We start from the raw sequence: 21012 nt of genomic DNA, 5'->3' as shown, positions 1-21012 counted from the left end.
CCGAGCCCACCCTTCTGGCAGTAATGCAGGGCAGTCTGGAGCGAGTGCTGACATCTGGTCCGGACTGAAGGAATTGCCAACGATTACTGACATGTCGTCTACTGTCACTGCATATGATTCTGTCACCATTGAAAGAATGGTGGAGGATTATATGAGTGACCGCATCCAAGTAGGCACGTCAGACAGTCCGTACGTATACTGGCAGGAAAAAGAGGCAATTTGGAGGCCCTTGCACAAACTGGCTTTATTTTACCTAAGTTGCCCCCCTCCAGTGTGTACTCAGAAAGAGTGTTTAGTGCAGCCAGTCACCTTGTCAGCAATCGGCGTACGAGGTTACTTCCAGAAAATGTGGAGAAGATGATGTTCATCAAAATGAATTATAATCAATTCCTCCGTAGAGACATTCACCAGCAATTGCCTCCAGAAAGTACACAGGGACCTGAGATGGTGGATTCCAGTGGGGACGAATTAATAATCTGTGAGGAGGGGGATGTACACAGTGAAAGGGGTGAGGAATCGGACGATGAGGAGGAGGTGCACACCTTGCCTCTGTAGAGCCAGTTTGTGCAAGGAGAGATTGATTGCTTCTTTTTTGGTGGGGGACCAAACCAACCAGTCATTTCAGTCACAGTCGTGTGGCAGACCCTGTCGCTGAATATATGGGTTTGTTAAAGTGTGCATGTCCTGTTTATACAACATAAGGGTGGGTGGGAGGGCCCAAGGACAATTCCATATTGCACCTCTTTTTTTCTTTAATTTATCTTTGCATCATGTGCTGTTTGGGGACTATTTTTTTAAGTGCCATCCTGTCTGACACTGCAGTGCCACTCCTAGATGGGCCAGTTGTTTGTGTCGGCCACTTGGGTCGCTTAGCTTAACCATCCAGCGACCTTGGTGTATCTCTTTTTTTCTTTGCATCATGTGCTGTTTGGGGACTATTTTTTAAAACTGCCATCCTGTCTGACACTGCAGTGCCACTCCTAGATGGGCCAGGTGTTTGTGTCGGCCACTTGGGTCACTTAGCTTAGTCACACAGCGACCTTGATGCACCTCTTTTTTTCTTTGCATCATGTGCTGTTTGGGGACTATTTTTTGAAGTGCCATCCTGTCTGACACTGCAGTGCCACTCCTAGATGGGCCAGGTGTTTGTGTCGGCCACTTGGGTCGCTTAGCTTAGTCATCATGTGACCTCGGTGCAAATTTTAGGACTAATAATAATATTGTGAGGTGTGAGGTGTTCAGAATTGATTGGAAATTAGTGGAAATTATGGTTATTGAGGTTAATAATACTATGGGATCAAAATGACCCCCAAATTCTATGATTTAAGCTGTTTTTGAGGGTTTTTTGTAAAAAAATACCCAAATCCAAAACACACCCGAATCCGACAAAAAATTTTCATGGAGGTTTGCCAAAACGCGCCCGAATCCAAAACACGGCCGCGGAACCGAATTCAAAACCAAAACACAAAACCCGAAAAATGTCCGGTGCACATCTCTAGTATTTTTACTGAACTTTGGCTTTTTGGATTTTACATGGCCTCTACTGCAAACCCTGTAAAAATTATTTGGATTAAATATTAATAACCCTTTATTTGGAGTAAATAATATACAGCACAGGACAGCACCACTGAATTTATATGGCACCACTACTGGACTGGATTTATACGGAATTATATGGATTTATATGGAATTATACGGCAGGATAACTGGAATTATATGGATTTATATGGAATTATACGGCAGGATAACTGGAATTATACGGCAGTATTCCAAGAATTATACGGCAATATCACAGGAATTATATGCCAATGTCACAGGAATTATACGCCAGTATCACGGGAATTATATGGCACTATCACAGGAATTATTTGCCAGTATTACGAGAATTATACGGCAATGTCACAGGAATAATATGCCAGTATTCCGAGAATTATACGGCAATGTCACAGGTATTATACGCCAGTATTCCGAGAATTATATGTCAATATCACAGGAATTATACGGCAATGTCACTGGAATTATACGGCAATGTCACAGAAATTATATGCCAGTATCACGGGAATTATGCGGCAGTAACACTGGATATATGGCAGCAGAGGACACCACCACTGTGACTGGTCACTGGACTGATGCTGCACAAGACACTACCCCTGGTCTAATGCAAGACAACACAGCACCACTGAAAGGGACTTATACAGCTACACTGGATATAAGGCAGCAGAGGACACCACCACTGTGACTGGTCACTGGACTGATGCTGCACAAGACAGTGACACTACCCCTGTTCTGATGCAGGACAACACAGAACCACTGAAAGGGACTTATACAGCTACACTGGATATATGGCAGCACTGTGACTGGTCACTGGATTGATGCTGCACAAGACACTACCCCTGGTCTGATGCAAGACAACACAGCAAAGATGCAATGGACTTATACAGCAGCCAGCAGCACTGGGGACATATAGCAGCAGAGGGCACCAACACTGTGACTGGCTGGACTGATGCAGCATAAGACACTGACTACACTGGACTGGACTGAGCAGCACAACACAGCACAAGACTCGCCACCCCACTTTCCCGCCCCCACACAGACACTGAGGATGGAGACACGTCCTCTCACTACACTCTCCGAGACTGGAGTGAAAATGGGCGCAACGCGCGGCTCCTTATATGGAATTCAAATCCCGCGAGAATCCGACAGCGGGATGATGACGTTTTGCCTCGTTCGAGTCAGGCGGGAAAACCGAGCCTGGCTCGGAACTGGACTCGAATGGTGAAGTTCGGTACGGTTCGGTTCTCTGAGAGCCGAACCCGCTCATCTCTATTAGTAACATAACAAATGTAAAGCCTCATTCATAGTTGTACGCCCTAAATTTGCGCAGAACCCATTCTCTTTGCAGAATGGGTCCTGAATCATAGCATGCAGAGTCCCCTAAGGCACAGCCTGATTGAATGTGACCATTTGGGGGCGGTGCTGGGCAGCATACCTGAAAATGCGAGCGTGTCATAGCCGTTTTCTGGGAGTGCTGAGGCCAGTGTCTGCTGGCAGTGGTGCTGGGGGAGGTACTAATTTCCCGGGCCCAAAGGTGGGCCCAAGTCCCCCTCCCTATTACCTGGCAACAGCACTTGCAGCTCTTGTCCTCAGTCCAGCACATGCTGCTGTGTGCTGGGCTGCAGTGTGGCCAGGGAAGCACTTAAATTAAAAAAAATTTCCTGTATTGTTTTCTAAGTGTGCAGGGCCATGCCTACTATTATTAGGTCACACACCCCGAAAAGTACCTGTGCCCAGTCAGGTTTTCTACTGCCCTGTCTGCTGGCCTTGGCAGCGCAGATGAGGCAGATAATCTGAGTAGCTTTAGGCTCACTCAGATGACCGATGGTCGTGATGGTTTTCTGATGCTGTGCACTCGGATCTGTGATGTCAGCTCTCAGGGAGCATTACAAAACAGGCAGGTCCCCCCCGAAGGCAAAATAGACTGTGGTGGTGCCCCCCCCCCATCCACCCCCCCCCCCCCATCCACCCTCCCCTCATAGCACATGTGCGTAGCCGGGGTTGTAAAGTAGTTAAGGGTCTATTCATGAAGCAGTGAAAAGTGTGGAGAAGTGAGCCAATGGAGAATTTGCCTATGGCAACCAAACAGCATTGAAGTAACATTTATAATTTGCATATTATACAATTGTACGGAGCAGCTGATTGGTTGCCATAGGCGACTTCTCCACAGGCTGACTTCTCCACTCTTTTCACTGCTTCATGAATAGACCCCATAGTCACTTCCCCCCAGTTCTCTTCAGCCTCCATGTATGTGCAGCTGCAGTGTCTCTCCAGTGTCAGCCTCCTTCTATCTTTTCAGCTCCCCGGTGTCTCTCTAGCTCAAGCCAGACCCCCTTTTGTGTCTACAGCCAGTACCCCTTTTTGTGTCTCCAGCCAGTCCCCCTTCTGTGTTTTCAGCAACCCCTCCCTTCTGTCTCTCCAGCCAGCACCCCTTTCTGTCTCTCCAGCCAGCTCACCCTTCTGTTTCTCCAGCCTACCCCTTTCTCTCCAGCCAGCCCCCCTTCTGTGTCTCCAGCTGGCCCTCACAGCTAACAAACACTTGCCTTCTTCTGTGTCTCTCCTGGTTGCGGCTGGCCCCCTCGTGCTGTGGCGAGCTTCTCTGTGCGACAACAGTGCAGCAGGCATGCCTTGTCTCAATAAAAAAACAACAACTTTATTGCACTGTACCAGGCAACCGATTGCAAGTGCCAGCAGTTGCCTGGCCCTGGACCCCACACCACAGTAATAGATGGATCCATCCATCTACACTGGGCAGGATCCAAGAGCAGGAAACCTCTCTGCCCGGTCCTGGGACTGTAGTCTCAGCAATCTCCCCCCAGATGGCGTCCTTGTCAACAGTAAGCGTCTTTTGACCTCAGATGCCTACTCTGACATTAGCATAATTTAGCATTGCTGCTGTGTCCAAAGATGCAGCAGCGATGCAATTAGCGTCCATCTCTGAATCTCCCCCTTAATAAAGTAAAATGATAACACAAATCATTTCCATCACCATCACGTAAATCATTAGGGCTGCTTAGATTGATTGAACATAGAATATAATTATTTTATTAATATTTCTGAACAAGAAAACTATACAGCTAGTTCTTTTCCTATTTTGAACAAAACTTTTTTTTTGAGTAGGTGTAAGTACTGATGAATACGATGCAGGCTACAGGAAAAAGTGGGGCAGTGTAATCAAATAGATGATTATGTATAATTGTGTTGGCATTCTGTTTGCAAATCCATTCACAGCCAAAGCGCATTATTCAGGTTTGTTAGCAAACCAAAAAAGTTAGCAATTGGGCAAAACCAACATGTGCAGAGAGAGTTAGATTTGGGTGAGGTGTGTTCAAGCTGAAATCTAAATTGCAGTGTAGAAATAAAGCAGCCAGTTTTTACCCTGCACAGAAACAATATAACTCCCCCAAATGTAACTCTCTCTGCAAATGTTATATCCAGTGGCGTGCGGTGAGGTCAGTGGCTGGTGAGGCACTGCAGCCATAATGTCTGCCGAATCCTACTGATCACCCCTACTGCCGCCGAGCCAATGCCCGCCACTGCCCCTGAGCCCACAAATACGAATCAATAAGCCTTCTGCGCCGTCATAAGTAACAGTCTTACTCGATGCTGGCATTTGAACCCCGTGCCTGGGCTGGATTCTGGCTGGCTGGCAGTGGGGGAGGTAGGTTGCGGTGCAGCTCCAGCCTCCCCATTGGTAACCACACGGATTTGCTGTTAGAGCCGCGGCAGGTCCTAGTGCCTGCCGGCTCTTTTTTCAAATCTGACTGACGGAAATAGCAGTAGTGCTGCTGTTCTCCTTTTGAAGAAAAAAAAGAACTCAGAAACGACAGGGGGGGGGGGGGGGGGGGCACGGGCCCGAGTGCCCCCCCCTCTGGATCCGCCTATGCTAGGCTTGATGTGCAGCACAACAAACCTGCCATCATAGGTAGCGACCCGGCAATCACCTGTACACACCGAGCAGTGAAGGCGATTTTGTTGTTACAGAATGACAAATGGGACAGACATCACACATTTGAGATAGAGTTAATCCTGGGTAACATTCTATGCCACCATTACTGTAATCTCATGACCCCCTGTTACATCTGTAGCAATTTAACTGAAGGAATGTATAGATATTTATTAATGTAAGCATTGTGCTTTGTGATAAACAGTAACATTCTGTAAAAGACAGGTCCTTGTTAGAATATATAGAAACAGCTACTGTACAGTATATGGCAAAATAATTCAGCAAGAATTCTTCTTTGCACGAGATTTTCCTGTGGTACTTCAATCCATTTTAATAAATTAAATTAGTAGTTATCTATTTGCCAAGCATTAAGCCATTGCGCACGATTTTCAGATCTGTATATTTACCTTAAGAATTATTATGACAAATTATTGTGCTAAAAAGCATCAGCTGTGATAAAGCTTCATGCCAGTTACTTCATGCCATGGCTTGCTATGAATATTACATGCTAACCCACCTCCGTCAAAAGAATATTATAAATAGCGTGCAAACAGGATGTGCAGCATGGTTCATAGGCGCCACAGTATATTACGTTACAAATCAGACAGTTACACAACGTAAGAAATAAGGCTGCTGGTGAGACCTTACAATCAAAATGGCTGTACAACAGGGGATGACACTGTGGGAGCGTAGGGGAGTTTGTTAGGAAGAGGGTCTGGCTGGCTTTTATGACAATGGCCCTCATTCCGAGTTGTTCGCTCTGTATTTTTCATCGCATCGCAATGAAAATCCGCTTAGTACGCATGCGCAATATTCGCACTGCGACTGCGCCAAGTAATTTAACAATGAAGATAGTATTTTTACTCACGGCTTTTTCGTCGCTCCGGCGATCGTAATGTGATTGACAGGAAATGGGTGTTACTGGGCGGAAACATGGCGTTTTATGGGCGTGTGGTTGAAAACGCTACCGTTTCCGGAAAAAACGCAGGAGTGGCTGGAGAAACGGAGGAGTGTCTGGGCGAACGCTGGGTGTGTTTGTGACGTCAAACCAGGAACGACAAGCACTGAACTGATCGCACAGGCAGAGTAAGGTTGAAGTTACTCAGAAACTGCTCAGTAGTTTGTAATCGCAATATTGCGAATACATCGGTCGCAATTTTAAGAAGCTAAGATACACTCCCAGTAGGCGTAGGCTTAGCGTGTGTAACTCTGCTAAATTCGCCTTGCGACCGATCAACTCGGAATGAGGGCCAATATGAGGTTTTTATGGGTGTGTTTGAAGCTGTGGAGACAAGTGCATATCCTGAGTGGGTTTTGGAAAGAGTGCCATAGGTGGGAAACAGTGCTTGGAGTGGGAGTAAGAAGTAGCAATCAGTTGAGGGTGGAAATCTTTGCAGAGCACAGTGCATGGGAAGGATGCTGGAGATGAAAGGGAGACTCATGACATATAGCTTTATAGATGTGGAACAGACAGGGGATAGGGAGCCTGTGCAACAACTGGCAGAGTGAGAGCTGATGTGAAACAAGAGGAAATTAACACAAAGCAGCAGCATAGAGGATGGATTGAAGTATGGAGAGGAGGCTGCCATAGTCCATGTGAGATGGCTGAATCTTAGCTGTATAATAGCGGAGAGAGAGTGGAAGCAGCATAATGAGGAGAGAGAGAGAGAGATCACCTTATCACCGCCGCGGCCACTGATTTCCCCCGCTCTCCATACAGCTTAGTCAGCGCTGCGCCCCCGCCTCTGACGGAACCAGCCACGTGATGTGCCTGTCTCCTCTAGCCGCAAAGTGTCTTCCCCTAATCAGGCACTGCCCAATCGCCGCTTCAAAGCGGCACTGCAAGTAGGTGCCGCTTATAGGGATTTTTCCAATGCCTTTCTCCTGCCTAATTCCTGGCCCCGCCCCCCCGCTTCCGGCCCTAACACACAGACAGCGGGAGGCACTGACAGCGCTGCCTCAAACACAGGTACAAATTACTAAAATAATACAAAGGCTAAAGCAGATACTTATGACACATAATGTGTCATAAGTATCTTCTTTGTATTATTTTCATCATTAATGTCAGGGGAGGCACTGCCTCCCCTGCCTCCCCTGACTGCACGTCCCTGGTTATATCTGCCTCCCCTGCAGTGCACATGGTTTTGCCCAACTGCTAACAAAGTTCCTGCTGCGATCAACTCAGAATTACCCCCTGTGCACGAATCAGTCCCATTGTATGTTTGCACAAAATGCACGAGCATGCACAAAAAAGCAAGCAAAGATGTTCTGTTTCTTAATGTGCTAACATATTACAAATGGCAGACAGAGATTAATTTGATGGTATATTCAGTTTGCTGTGGCAAGAAATTATACTTTTTTTATCCTATATTATGAATATATTGTATAGCAAATGGAATAAAACCTCTATTATTGGTAATGCATCAATACAAAATAATGGAAGCTGGTGTCACACTGCACAGCATGTAATCCAGCAGCTGCCATGGCTAGCTTGTTATTATCTACCGTATGTAATGTATGACAAGAGGTTTAATGTGTGAATATGCACAATATAGCACTTATACCTGTACTACAGTACTATGTTCTGGTTCCTGCTTTGAGCGAGGATGTGTGAATTCTTAATTGTGCATACATGGTAGTAAGAAATGATCTGGAGTCTAAGTTAGCTTTCTCTCTAACTGGAAGTGCATTGCTGTGTTTTAATCAGGCTAATTTTATGCACCATTAATATCTGGTCTGACAGAGGAAAGCAGAGCGCAGCCAGACAAGAGTAAGAGACACGAGCAAGAGAAGGCAAGAGGATCCGACACTGAGGCACCAGAGAAGAGACTGATTAGTTGGACTAGAGAAAGAGGCCGGGATGGGCTGTGTACAGGATTCTCTGTGCACACCTATGTTGTACAAAGCGGTTACAGACAGTTTACGAATTTTTTGTTTTGAATTAAAAAAACACTGTATAAATATTTTTTTTATTTTAATTATATATGTTCAAACATTTGTATTTATATCTGTAATGCAGTACACACAGATTCAACACTTACTTTCAATTAGAACATAGGGGTAATTCCGAGTTGATCGCAGCAGAAAATTTGTTAGCAGTTGGGCAAAACCATGTGCACTGCAGGGGAGGGAGGGGGGGGCAGATATAACATTTGCAGAGAGAGTTAGATTTGGGTGGGGTGTGTTCAAACTGAAATCTGAATTGCAGTTTAAAAAATAAAGCAGCCAGTATTTATCCTGCACAGAAACAAAATAACCCATCCAAATCTAACTCTCTCTGCAATTGTTATATCTGCCACACCTGCAGTGCACATGGTTTTGCCCAACTGCTAACAAATTTGCTGCTGCAATCAACTCAGAATTACCCCCATACTGTAACACTTGAACTATGGTGGGCACCAGTATACCATTACTTTGGTCGGAGTAGTTCTGTGGTCTTTGCCATGGCACTAGAGGACTCTTTACCATTCTGCCTCCTTGGAAATGCTGCCATTCAGTGCATGTTGGATTCCCACATTGATTACATTTACTAGCATCTATTAACTGTGGCAGGATGCCTAAATATTGCCCTCACTATGAGGCGTATCATGAAACCATAGTACCCAGAGCAAGTGCATGCAACTGTGCCCCTCACCTTGGTACTGAAGTGTGTTTGGGGAAGAGGTGCAGCCAGTATGTGGGATTAGGTTCAAGTGAATAGAAAAACCATCAAGGACAGTGTCAGTCTGCAGCATAAAGGTTCCAATGGGTAAATGTAATTGTAGAAGCAGATGAAACCGCACCAATGAAGAGAAAAGGGCAGCCAAGTGAGGGTGTCTGACTATGGAGGGCATATGAGATCTTAGTAGAAGTATGGAGAAGCCTTCACTGATGAAAGCTGCCTAATCTTACCAGTATCAGGGATAGCCCTTGTTGTATGATTCACAAGCTCTGTAGGGTAAACATTTTTAAATCAAAGGAATGTACTTACCTGCCTTCCTCAGAATTATGTCAGCCTGCAGAAATCCTTTGACTTCAGCAGAAGGGGAGACGGAAGGTGAGGAGTGAAAAGGACTGAAGTGGAGATTGGGGTGATGAGTGAAGGGCAGGAGAAAAAGTAGGCTATGAGGGGCACAAGGGAAAAGGGGTTTTGTAGGGGCTAATGGGAGAAAAAGTTGGAGGAAAATAAAAAATACTGTATAAGGGTTTAAAGGAGTCAGAAAGGCACAGAAATGAGAAGGAAAGGACACAAATGATAAAGAGACATATACACTTATGAACTTAGATAGTCACACATAATGTGGGAGAAAAAAAGGCATAGACACACACAAAGAGGAGACCTACAGTATATGAACACACACAAATGGACAAATAGAGAAGGATCATAATTCATCTTTCTGCCACTTTGGGGTAAAGCTAAAGACTCAGCCGGGTCTTCCCCTGTAAATAGTAATTAACCTTTGGGTTGCTTGAAACAAGACATAAGCATTGAAAATGTTTGTAGGGTGAGGGTAAAGTCCAGTGCCCATTACATTAGGGTGCCAGTGCCTGCTGAATTTATTCTACAGTGTTCACTTTTAAATGAAGCATGTAGGTTCCACTGTCTCAAGACTCAAATGAGCTCCCTGTACTACACTACCCCACCCACCAAAGAACATCTCATGGACCACCATATAATGCAGAGAATATTCACTGTGACAATTATGTAACGTGGAGAACATCACAGTGACCGCTATATAGTGTGGAAATCATTGCAGTGACAGCCATATAATATAGAAAATATCAGTAATCTCTTTACACTAGAGTAGTTGTGACCAACATACAATACAGAAAGCATCAAAGACCATCATATATAGAAAGATTCAATGACTGTTATATATAGAACATCAGAAACTATAACATAATACAGAATATTTTTGAGTTTCCTCAATTTTGCCATTACAGTGCAGGTTTTAGTTATATCCAGACTTGAGCACAGGTGACTTAATTAAAACCACAGTCAATTTGATTTAACCATCTGGACTCAAGCATGGATATCCTTAATACCTGGTTTGTAATGGCAGAGTATGGTAAACTCGGCCTTATATAATTCTGTTTCTTCATTGATAATGAATCGTTTCTTAAAAACCATTAACTATTTGTATGCTCATTACCATCAGAATCCCCATTATCATCATCATCATCATCATCATCATCATCATCATCAAATAATTCCAATCATGTAAATGAACCCCCTAATTACAGTTCCTCTCTGTCAGTTTTAAAAACTCTTCCTATTAACCAGAGTCAAGTATTACCCCTTTATTCTTACTATTACTATCATAAGCTATACCCCCCACTCCCCATATACCCTAACATAACTGGCAAAGATGTCATTTTATGTCAGCCATTGCAGCTCAGCACTTAAGGAGCAGGCACTGGCAGTCATATCAACTCAGCTGTAAGTGAGGACTGGAGGGGGCTGTGCATCCTATTGCTACATTGCACAGCCCTGGGAGGGGGTAACTATATGATCTTCCTTTTTGCTCTCCTGCTGTGGATCACGGCTCCACTGGTCCCATTCAGCACCAACTCCTCTCCATCATGCAGATGCGTGCCCCGTCTTCCTCCCAGCTGCGCCCCTTGGTCCTATAAGGGGCGGGACTGCTGGATTAGTGATATAAAAAACTAGAGTTTGCGTGCTGTACTTCACATAAAAATTATAACACTATTACTGTTAGTGCAAAAAACAAAAAAAAAAAAAAACAGGTGTCAACATGAGTTTATCACAATGTTTTTAATTTTTATAGCTTTACCATCCACGTGGACTACTATTGGGAATGGTAACCTGTACCGTGCGCAGCGAGGTACCTTGTCTGAATTGAGGGGACGTGGTAATCTAATTGGGGGTCTATGTGCAAAAAGTTAACAATTGACACCTCAAAAACGTTAAAAAAAATGAATGTCGACCTTTTCATGCATTGACCATTTTCATACTAGGATATAGAGAGATAGACGGATCTCTAGTGGTATGCCAGTCCCACTCTCCCGGCGCATATAAAAATATATACCAGTATAAGCAGACAGCAGCGAATGTCTTGAGACTTGGTCAGAGTCTCTAGCATAAACTAAACAAGAAAAGATCTATAAGACATCGCGCTTAGGAATATATACTATAATTATATAATATAACGATATAGCAAAAAATATATATAATTTTTTTGTTTTGAGAGAATGGCTGTGAAGTTGTCAGAAATGAGGTTGGGAGACTGTTTATAAATAATAAAAAAGATACATTTTATTTTATACCAAATAATCCATCATATGAAAGATAAAATAACATGTGTATAGTTTTTAAAAAGCATCAATTAATTAATATATTCCAAAAATACGTAGCTAGCTGTTTATGCCAACTCTAAGTTGTATTTATAACAAGATGAATCCTAAAATGTCCTCTTAGGAAGCAATAAATATCGGTAATTACACTCCTTTGAAATATCCACACATTTATAAATGATGGCTGAGGGTGCCGGCGTCCCGGCCACAGTTTTTGGTTAAATAAGGACTGAAGACCGTTGCCCGTAATTCTCACAAATGTAGTTAGGCAGTCTCTCTTATCCCGGTGGTGAGGCTATCACCGCGCCGGGTATATGTAGCGTATGTCCGTACGGACATACGCTACATATACCCGGCGCGGTGATAGCCTCACCACCGGGATAAGAGAGACTGCCTAACTACATTTGTGAGAATTACGGGCAACGGTCTTCAGTCCTTATTTAACCAAAAACTGTGGCCGGGACGCCGGCACCCTCAGCCATCATTTATAAATGTGTGGATATTTCAAAGGAGTGTAATTACCGATATTTATTGCTTCCTAAGAGGACATTTTAGGATTCATCTTGTTATAAATACAACTTAGAGTTGGCATAAACAGCTAGCTACGTATTTTTGGAATATATTAATTAATTGATGCTTTTTAAAAACTATACACATGTTATTTTATCTTTCATATGATGGATTATTTGGTATAAAATAAAATGTATCTTTTTTATTATTTATAAACAGTCTCCCAATCTCATTTCTGACAACTTCACAGCCATTCTCTCAAAACAAAAAAAATTATATATATTTTTTGCTATATCGTTATATTATATAATTATAGTATATATTCCTAAGCGCGATGTCTTATAGATCTTTTCTTGACCATTTTCATGTCAACATTTTGCTTGTGTCAACTTTTTTCTTATGTTGACCATGTGCAAGTTGACCTTCTGGGATCAACCTAGACACTTTCAACCTTTTTACTGTTGATATAATGAACAATACCCCTTCTGGTGTTATCAGGATAGTTTGGGTCATCAGAATTTGTCTAGTTATTGTTAAATCTGTCACGTGTACCTAGCTTTAATCAGTGCACACATGCTGCATCTTGGTTTTAGTTAGCTGCAGTGGCGAATTTCCCTTTAGCAGACCCTCCAACATGATCCATTCCATTAGATACAAAATGCTCTCTTCCTGGACTTCCCTCATAATTTATGATTGCCATCACCTGTGTTGAACTAGTTAAATGATATAAAGGTGTTTCTTCACAGGTGATGGTAATCATAAATTAAGAGGGAAGTCCAGGAACAGAGCATTTTGTACCTAATGGAATGGGTCATGTTGGAGGGTATGCATTAGGCACGTGAGGCATCTGCCTAGGGACGGCACTTGTTTTGGGGACGGCACTTGGATGCTTGTGTTGGTACTGTCAGCCAAATATCAGTAACTGCAAAATATTTCCACTGTACCATATCATGTGCCATCTTGAATGGAATGTAAATAGGTAGGACATGCATATACTGCCCCTCAAGCTGTCTCACTTAGTAAATATGTATAAAAATATTTTAAAAAAATCATAGTGGATTTTTTATTATTCTAGTAAAAAATATTTGTCGGATTCGGTTGTTTTGTTTCAAAAAACCCTCAAAAACAGCTTAAATCATAGAATTTGGGGGTAATTTTGATCCCATAGTGTTATTAACCTCAATAACCATAATTTCCACTCATTTCCAGTCTATTCTGAACACCTCACAATATTATTTTTAGTCCTAAAATTTGCACCGAGGTCGCTGGATGACTAAGCTAAGCGACCCAAGTGGCCGACACAAACACCTGGCCCATCTAGGAGTGGCACTGCAGTGTCAGACAGGATGGTCGATTTAAAAAATAGTCCCCAAACAGCACATGATGCAAAGAAAAAAAGAGGTGCACCAAGGTCGCTGGATGGCTAAGCTAAGCGACCCAAGTTGCCAACACAAACACCTGGCCCATCTAGGAGTGGCACTGCAGTGTCAGACAGGATGGCCGATTCAAAAAATAGTCCCCAAACAGCACATGATACAAAGAAAAAAAGATGCGCACCAAGGTCGCTGGATAACTAAGCTAAACGACCCAAGTGGCCGACACAAACACCTGGCCCATCTAGGAGTGCCACTGCAGTTTTCTAGCGAGAGGATGAGTGCTTCCATCCTCATGTGAATCTGAACCACTAGCCATGAACATAGGCCAGGGCCTCAGCCGTTCCTTGCCACTCCGTGTCGTAAATGGCATATTGGCAAGTTTACACTTCTCATCAGACGCTTTTAATTTAGATTTTTGGGTCATTTTACTGAACTTTTGTAGTATACTTGATGACACAGAGGTAGAGCAATGGACTACTGTACCGTACTGCTATATATATACTGGTGGTCAGCAAAATTTTGCACTGTCCTCCTACTATATACTGCGCACAACTAAAATGCAGCACAGGTATGGATGCATAGTATACTTGATGACACAGAGGTAGAGCAGTGGACTACTGTACCGTACTGCTATATATATACTGGTGGTCAGCAAAATTCTGCACTGTCCTCCTACTATATACTGCGCACAACTAAAATGCAGCACAGGTATAAATGCATAGTATACTTGACGACACAGAGGTAGAGCAGTGGACTACTGTACCGTACTGCTATATATATACTGGTGGTCAGCAAAATTCTGCACTGTCCTCCTACTATATACTGCGCACAACTAAAATGCAGCACAGGTATGGATGCATAGTATACTTGACGACACAGAGGTAGAGCAGTGGATTACTGTACCGTACTGCTATATATATACTGGTGGTCAGCAAAATTCTGCACTGCCCTTCTACTATATACTGCGCACAACTAAAATGCAGCATAGGTATGGATGCATAGTATACTTGATGACACAGAGGTAGAGCAGTGGACTACTGTACCGTACTGCTATATATATACTGGTGGTCACAGCAAAATTCTGCACTGTCCTCCTACTATATACTACAATGCAGCACAGATATGGAGCGTTTTTCAGGCAGAGAACGTAGATATTTTCAGCACACTGAGCACAGATATTTGCAAGCACACTGAGCACAGATATTTGCAGCACACTGAGCACAGATATTTGCAGCACACTAAGCACAGAAACTGAGAGAACGCAGCCACGTCATCTCGCTATCATCTCCAAAGCACGAGTTAAAATAGCTGGGACGCGCGGCTCCTTATATAGAATACGAATCTCGCGAGAATACAAGAGCGGGATGATGACGTTCGGGCGCGCTCAGGTTAACCGAGCAAGGCGGGAAGATCCAAGGCTGCCTCGGAACCGTGTAAAATGGGTGAAGTTCGGGTGGGTTCGGATCCCGAGGAACCGAACCCGCTCATCACTACTTATAACCAATCAACAAAAAGAATAAAATTAGGCAGGTGGGGGCGGATGTTGTGCCTAGGGGCGCCCTCACCTCTAAATCCACCCCTGGTTAGCTGCATTCTACTGGTTTGGTGTGTAGCATAGTGCCAATTACGGCAATAAATTATGCTCTATCTCCTTCCTGAGAATACAGCAGAATAATGCATTTGGCTAGCAAGAGCTAAAACAACAGAACACTCATGTAGGGGCACTGAGTGAATCCTTTAAATTATAAATGTGCAGCTGGCACTTTTCGTGTTTTGTGTTTTGGTTTTGGTTCTAATTCCACTTTCGTGTTTTGGTTTTGGCTTGCTTTTGCCAAAACCACCCTTTTGTGTTTTGGTTTTGGCTTTGGATCTGGATGATTTTTTTACACTATGTGGAGCTTGTTTACATCTCTTTGAGGTGAATATTAAGAAGGAGAAGTTTTTTCAAGACGACTGCTGTTGTACACGTGCAATACCTGGTCTATTGGAGGCCTAGAAAGGGTACGAAGCAAACGTAATCAAGCATCTACTATCATTTGTTTCCAACCCACTGACGTACACTATGAGTAGTGTTTTTGTTTTGTTTTCTCTTTGAGGCCAATTGACGGATGCAGTAGAGACTTACCTTTGGAAAAAGTGGAAATTTATAATAGTGGTGGGTAGAGATGTGCACCGGAAATTTTTCGGGTTTTGGTTTTGGATTCAGTTCCGTGGTCGTGTTTTGGATTCGGACGCGTTTTGGCAAAACCTCCCTGAAATTTTTTTTGTCAGATTCGGGTGTGTTTTGGATTCGGGTGTTTTTTTTCAAAACCCCCTCAAAAACAGCTTAAATCATAAAATGTGGGGGTAATTTTGATCCTATAGTATTATTAACCTCAATAACCACAATTTCCACTCATTTCCAGTCTATTCTGAACACCTCACACCTCACAAAACTATTTTTAGTCCTAAAATTTGCACTGAGGTCGCTGGATGACTAAGCAGAGCAACCCAAGCGGGCGGCACAAACACCTGGCCCATCTAGGAGTGGCCCCAAACAGCACATGATGCAAAGAAAAGAGAAAAAGAGGTGCACTGTTGTCGCTGGACGGCTAAGCTAAGCGACACAAACACCTCAATATCACAGGAATTATTCGTTCTAATCAATGGTATTATTGGTCCAAATCACTGGAAGAAAATGACAAAATCACTGGAATTATTCGTTCTAATCAATAGTATGATTGGTCCAAATCACTGGAAGAAAATGACAAAATCACTGGAATTATTTGTTCTAATCAATGGTATTATTGGTCCAAATCACTGGAAGAAAATGACAAAATCACTGGAATTATTCATTCTAATCAATGGTATTATTGGTCCAAATCACTGGAAGAAAATGACAAAATCACTGGAATTATTCATTCTAATCAATGGTATTATTGGTCCAAATCACTGGAAGAAAATGACAAAATCACTGGAATTATTCGTAAACATTTGTAGAAAGTCGCTGCTTTCTGATTACAGTAATGCTCAGATATTCCTGCGAATCCACAATCCCTTCCCAGAGGAAAAAGAAATTGAGAAACCGTTGTTTGAGAACGTTTGTTCTCTTTCCCTTACAAAGGAACAAACCACTTTCCAAGAAGACTGACGTTTTTGGGATTATGGAGACATAATGTTTTTGAATATAAATCCTAAAGCAGGTGGTGTATTAGAGCAAAAGAGTGCAAGAGTCCAGCCATGCAGTTTCTGAAATATTATGACAAAATGTTACTGTATTTCATAAGCACTCATTCCTAACTCTGCTAAGTACTGTTTGGTATACTGTATCTGGCTTCCATGAGGTAGTTGTCCATTATTTCAGCTTCCATTGACCTTTTTGAAAGTGGTAGAAGTTATCGATTCTTTTTTGTAATTTTTATTTTCCCTTATTTTGAATTTTCTCCTGCATAGCCAAGTAAAATGTTGCAATGTTAAGTATTGACTTGTTCCTTCTGGGGGTCCACTTCTTCACCAAACTCAGCCAAATATCATCCTAACCCTCTGTTCCACGTTCTCTATGTACCCCATCTGTGTCACCCATGTCTGTCTACCCCTCCCCTTTAGATTGTAAGCTCTCACGAGCAGGGCCCTCTTCCCTCATGTGCTTATCCTTTGTCTTACTTTAATAATCTTCAACCGTACCACATCCAGCAATCTTCTGCCACCTGATACTTATTCCAGTGTCATCTGCTGATGTAACTATGTTTATTTACCCTGTACGTGTCTTATACTGTCATCAACTGTAAGTTGCTGTTTTCCTGTTTGATTATTTATGTACTCTGTAATTGGGCGCTGCGGAACCCTTGTGGCACCATATAAATAAAGGATAATAATAATAATAATAATAATAATATAGGGTGTATAATCACCAGGTGTATCTCACACATCACTCAGTACAGATTACAGGATGTATAATCACCAGGTGTATAACACACATCGCACAGTACAGTGTACATACTGGTCACAACAATGCAGCAGATATTGAGCACTGATCAGGATACTAGAAGTGACACAGAGCTGCAAGATACAGCAATGGCCTACTGTACTGTACTATATAAGTATACTGCTGGTCACCAAAATGCTACACTGTCCTACTATATACTGCTCACAATAATGCAGCACAGATATGGAATGGATACTTGCAGTAACACAGAGCTGCAAGATACAGCAATGGCCTACTGTACAACTATATACTGTTGGTCACCAAAATGCTGCACTGTAATACTATATATACTGCTCACAATAATGCAGCACAGATATGGAATGGATACTTGCAGTGACACAGAGCTGCAAGATACAGCAATGGCCTACTGTACAACTATATACTGTTAGTCACCTAAATGCTGCACTGTAATACTATATATACTGCTCACAATAATGCAGCACAGATATGGAATGGATACTTGCAGTGACACAGAGCTGCAAGATACAGCAATGGCCTACTGTACAACTATATACTGTTGGTCACCAAAATGCTGCACTGTAATACTATATATACTGCTCACAATAATGCAGCACAGATATGGAATGGATACTTGCAGTGACACAGAGCTGCAAGATACAGCAATGGCCTACTGTACAACTATATACTGTTGGTCACCAAAATGCTGCACTGTAATACTATATATACTGCTCACAATAATGCCGCACAGATATGGATACTTGCAGTGACACAGAGCTGCAAGATACAGCAATGGCCTACTGTACAACTATATACTGTTGGTCACCAAAATGCTGCACTGTAATACTATATATACTGCTCACAAAAATGCCGCACAGATATGGAATGGATACTTGCAGTGACACAGAGCTGCAAGATACAGCAATGGCCTACTGTACAACTATATACTGTTGGTCACCAAAATGCTGCACTGTAATACTATATATACTGCTCACAATAATGCAGCACAGATATGGAATGGATACTTGCAGTGACACAGAGCTGCAAGATACAGCAATGGCCTACTGTACAACTATATACTGTTGGTCACCAAAATGCTGCACTGTAATACTATATATACTGCTCACAATAATGCCGCACAGATATGGATACTTGCAGTGACACAGAGCTGCAAGATACAGCAATGGCCTACTGTACAACTATATACTGTTGGTCACCAAAATGCTGCACTGTAATACTATATATACTGCTCACAAAAATGCTACTATAATTATATACTGGTGGTCCCCAGTCTCCAAAATAAAGCACACTGAGCAAAGATATTTGCAGCACACTGAGCACAGATATGGAGCGTTTTCAGGCAGAGAACGTAGATATTTTCAGCACACTGAGCACAGATATTTCCAGCACACTGAGCACAGATTACGGATCTTTTCAGGGAGAGAACGCAGCCACGTCCTTTCCGTTCAATCTCCAATGCACGAGTGAAAATGGCGGCGACGCGCGGCTCCTTATATAGAATCCGAATCTCGCAAGAATCCGACAACGGGATGATGACGTTCGGGCGCGCTCGGGTTAACCGAGCAAGGCGGGAAGATTCGAATCTGCCTCGGAACCTTGTAAAATGGGTGAAGTTTGGGGGGGTTCGGATTCCGACGAACCGAACCCGCTCATCACTAGTACTAAGTGATTGGCAGAAGGCATGATCTCCCTCTTCACTGATTTTGATTTGCACCAATGACAAATTAACACAGCCAGAGCCTTGATCATAATGAACAACACATTTAGAACTCCAGCTGAGTTGGATTTTCATTTTAATCATATTAATAGCTTTTTTGTTAATCGTATGCCTGTTTTTATTCTTAGCTTTGTGCTTAAAAAGAGCGGGTGACCTGACCCCAAAGCCAGCGCTAATCATAGCCTGTCTCATATCAATGTTATTAAAATGTTTCGGTTTTATATATTTCTCTAACGTCCTAGTGGATGCTGGGGACTCCGTAAGGACCATGGGGAATAGACGGGCTCCGCAGGAGACATGGGCACCCCAAGAAATAATTTAGATTCTGGTGTGCTCTGGCTCCTCCCTCCATGTCCCTCCTCCAGACCTCAGTTTGAATCTGTGCCTGGACGAGCTGGGTGCTGTTCAGTGAGCTCTCCTGAGCTTGCTGCAAGAAAGTATTTTGTAAGGTTTTTTATTTTCAGGGAGCTCTGCTGACAACAGACTCCCTGCATCGTGGGACAGAGGGGAGAGAAACAGCCCTACTCTCTGAAGATAGGTCCTGCTTCTTAGGCTACTGGACACCATTAGCTCCAGAGGGATCGTACACAGGATCTCACCCTCGTCGTCCGATCCCAGAGCCGCGCCACCGTCCCCCTCGCAGAGCTGGAAGACAGAAGCCGGGTAAGTATGAGAAGCAAAGAAGACTTCGAAATCGGCGGCAGAAGACTCCGTTCTTCACATGAGGTAACGCACAGCACTGCAGCTGTGCGCCATTGCTCCATACACACCTCACATACTCAGGTCACTATAAGGGTGCAGGGCGCAGGGGGGGGGGGGGGGGGGGGGGGGCACCCTGGGCAGCATATGGACCTCTGTTGGCAAAAGTAAACATATATGCAGTTGGGCACTGTATATATGTATGAGCCCCCGCCAAAAAGATATGTATTTTAGCGGGACAGAAGCCCGCCGTCGAGGGGGCGGGGCTTCTTCCTCAGCACTCACCAGCGCCATTTTTTCTCCACAGCTCCGCTGAGAAGAAGCTCCCCAGGCTTTCCCCTGCAGATCACGGTAGAAAAAGGGTAAAAAGAGAGAGGGGGGGGGGGCACATAATTAGGCGCTAAAAACACAAATACAGCAGCTACTGGGTTAACATTAAGTTACTGTGTTATTCCTGGGTTATATAGCGCTGGGGTGTGTGCTGGCATACTCTCTCTCTGTCTCACCAAAGGGCCTTGTGGGGGAACTGTCTTTAAAAAGGGCATTCCCTGTGTGTGTGGTGTGTCGGTACGCTTGTGTCGACATGTCTGATGAGGAAGGCTATGTGGAAGCAGAGCGGGAGCAAATTAATGTGGTGTCTCCGCTAGTGATGAGCGGGTTCGGTTCCTCGGAATCCGAACCCGCCCGAACTTCAGCTTTTTTTACACGGATCCGAGCGACTCGGATCTTCCCGCCTTGCTCGGTTAACCCGAGCGCGCCCGAACGTCATCATGACGCTGTCGGATTCTCGCGAGGCTCGGATTCTATCGCGAGACTCGGATTCTATATAAGGAGCCGCGCGTCGCCGCCATTTTACACGTGCATTGAGATTGATAGTGAGAGGACGTGGCTGGCGTCCTCTCCGTTTAGAGAAGAAATAGATAGGAGAGTGAGAGTGAGACAGTGACACTTCATTTACTGGAGCTTAGGAGGA

At 43.6% G+C, this 21012-nt stretch overlaps 1 long non-coding RNA gene across 1 annotated transcript in view; it reads left to right on the top strand.

The window, feature by feature from the left end:
* Window positions 1-8394, top strand: part of LOC135050940 (uncharacterized) — a 101186-nt gene extending 92792 nt beyond the window's left edge. Inside the window, exon 2 of the long non-coding RNA XR_010241936.1 lies at window positions 8244-8394. This is a non-coding gene — a long non-coding RNA (uncharacterized LOC135050940). The remainder of the gene's footprint in view (window positions 1-8243) is intronic.
* Window positions 8395-21012: the final 12618 nt, after the last annotated feature.

The sequence above is a fragment of the Pseudophryne corroboree genome, chromosome 2, assembly GCF_028390025.1.
Source record: "Pseudophryne corroboree isolate aPseCor3 chromosome 2, aPseCor3.hap2, whole genome shotgun sequence".
Taxonomy (NCBI): domain Eukaryota; kingdom Metazoa; phylum Chordata; class Amphibia; order Anura; family Myobatrachidae; genus Pseudophryne; species Pseudophryne corroboree.
This window is presented reverse-complemented; position numbering and strand designations above follow the sequence as displayed.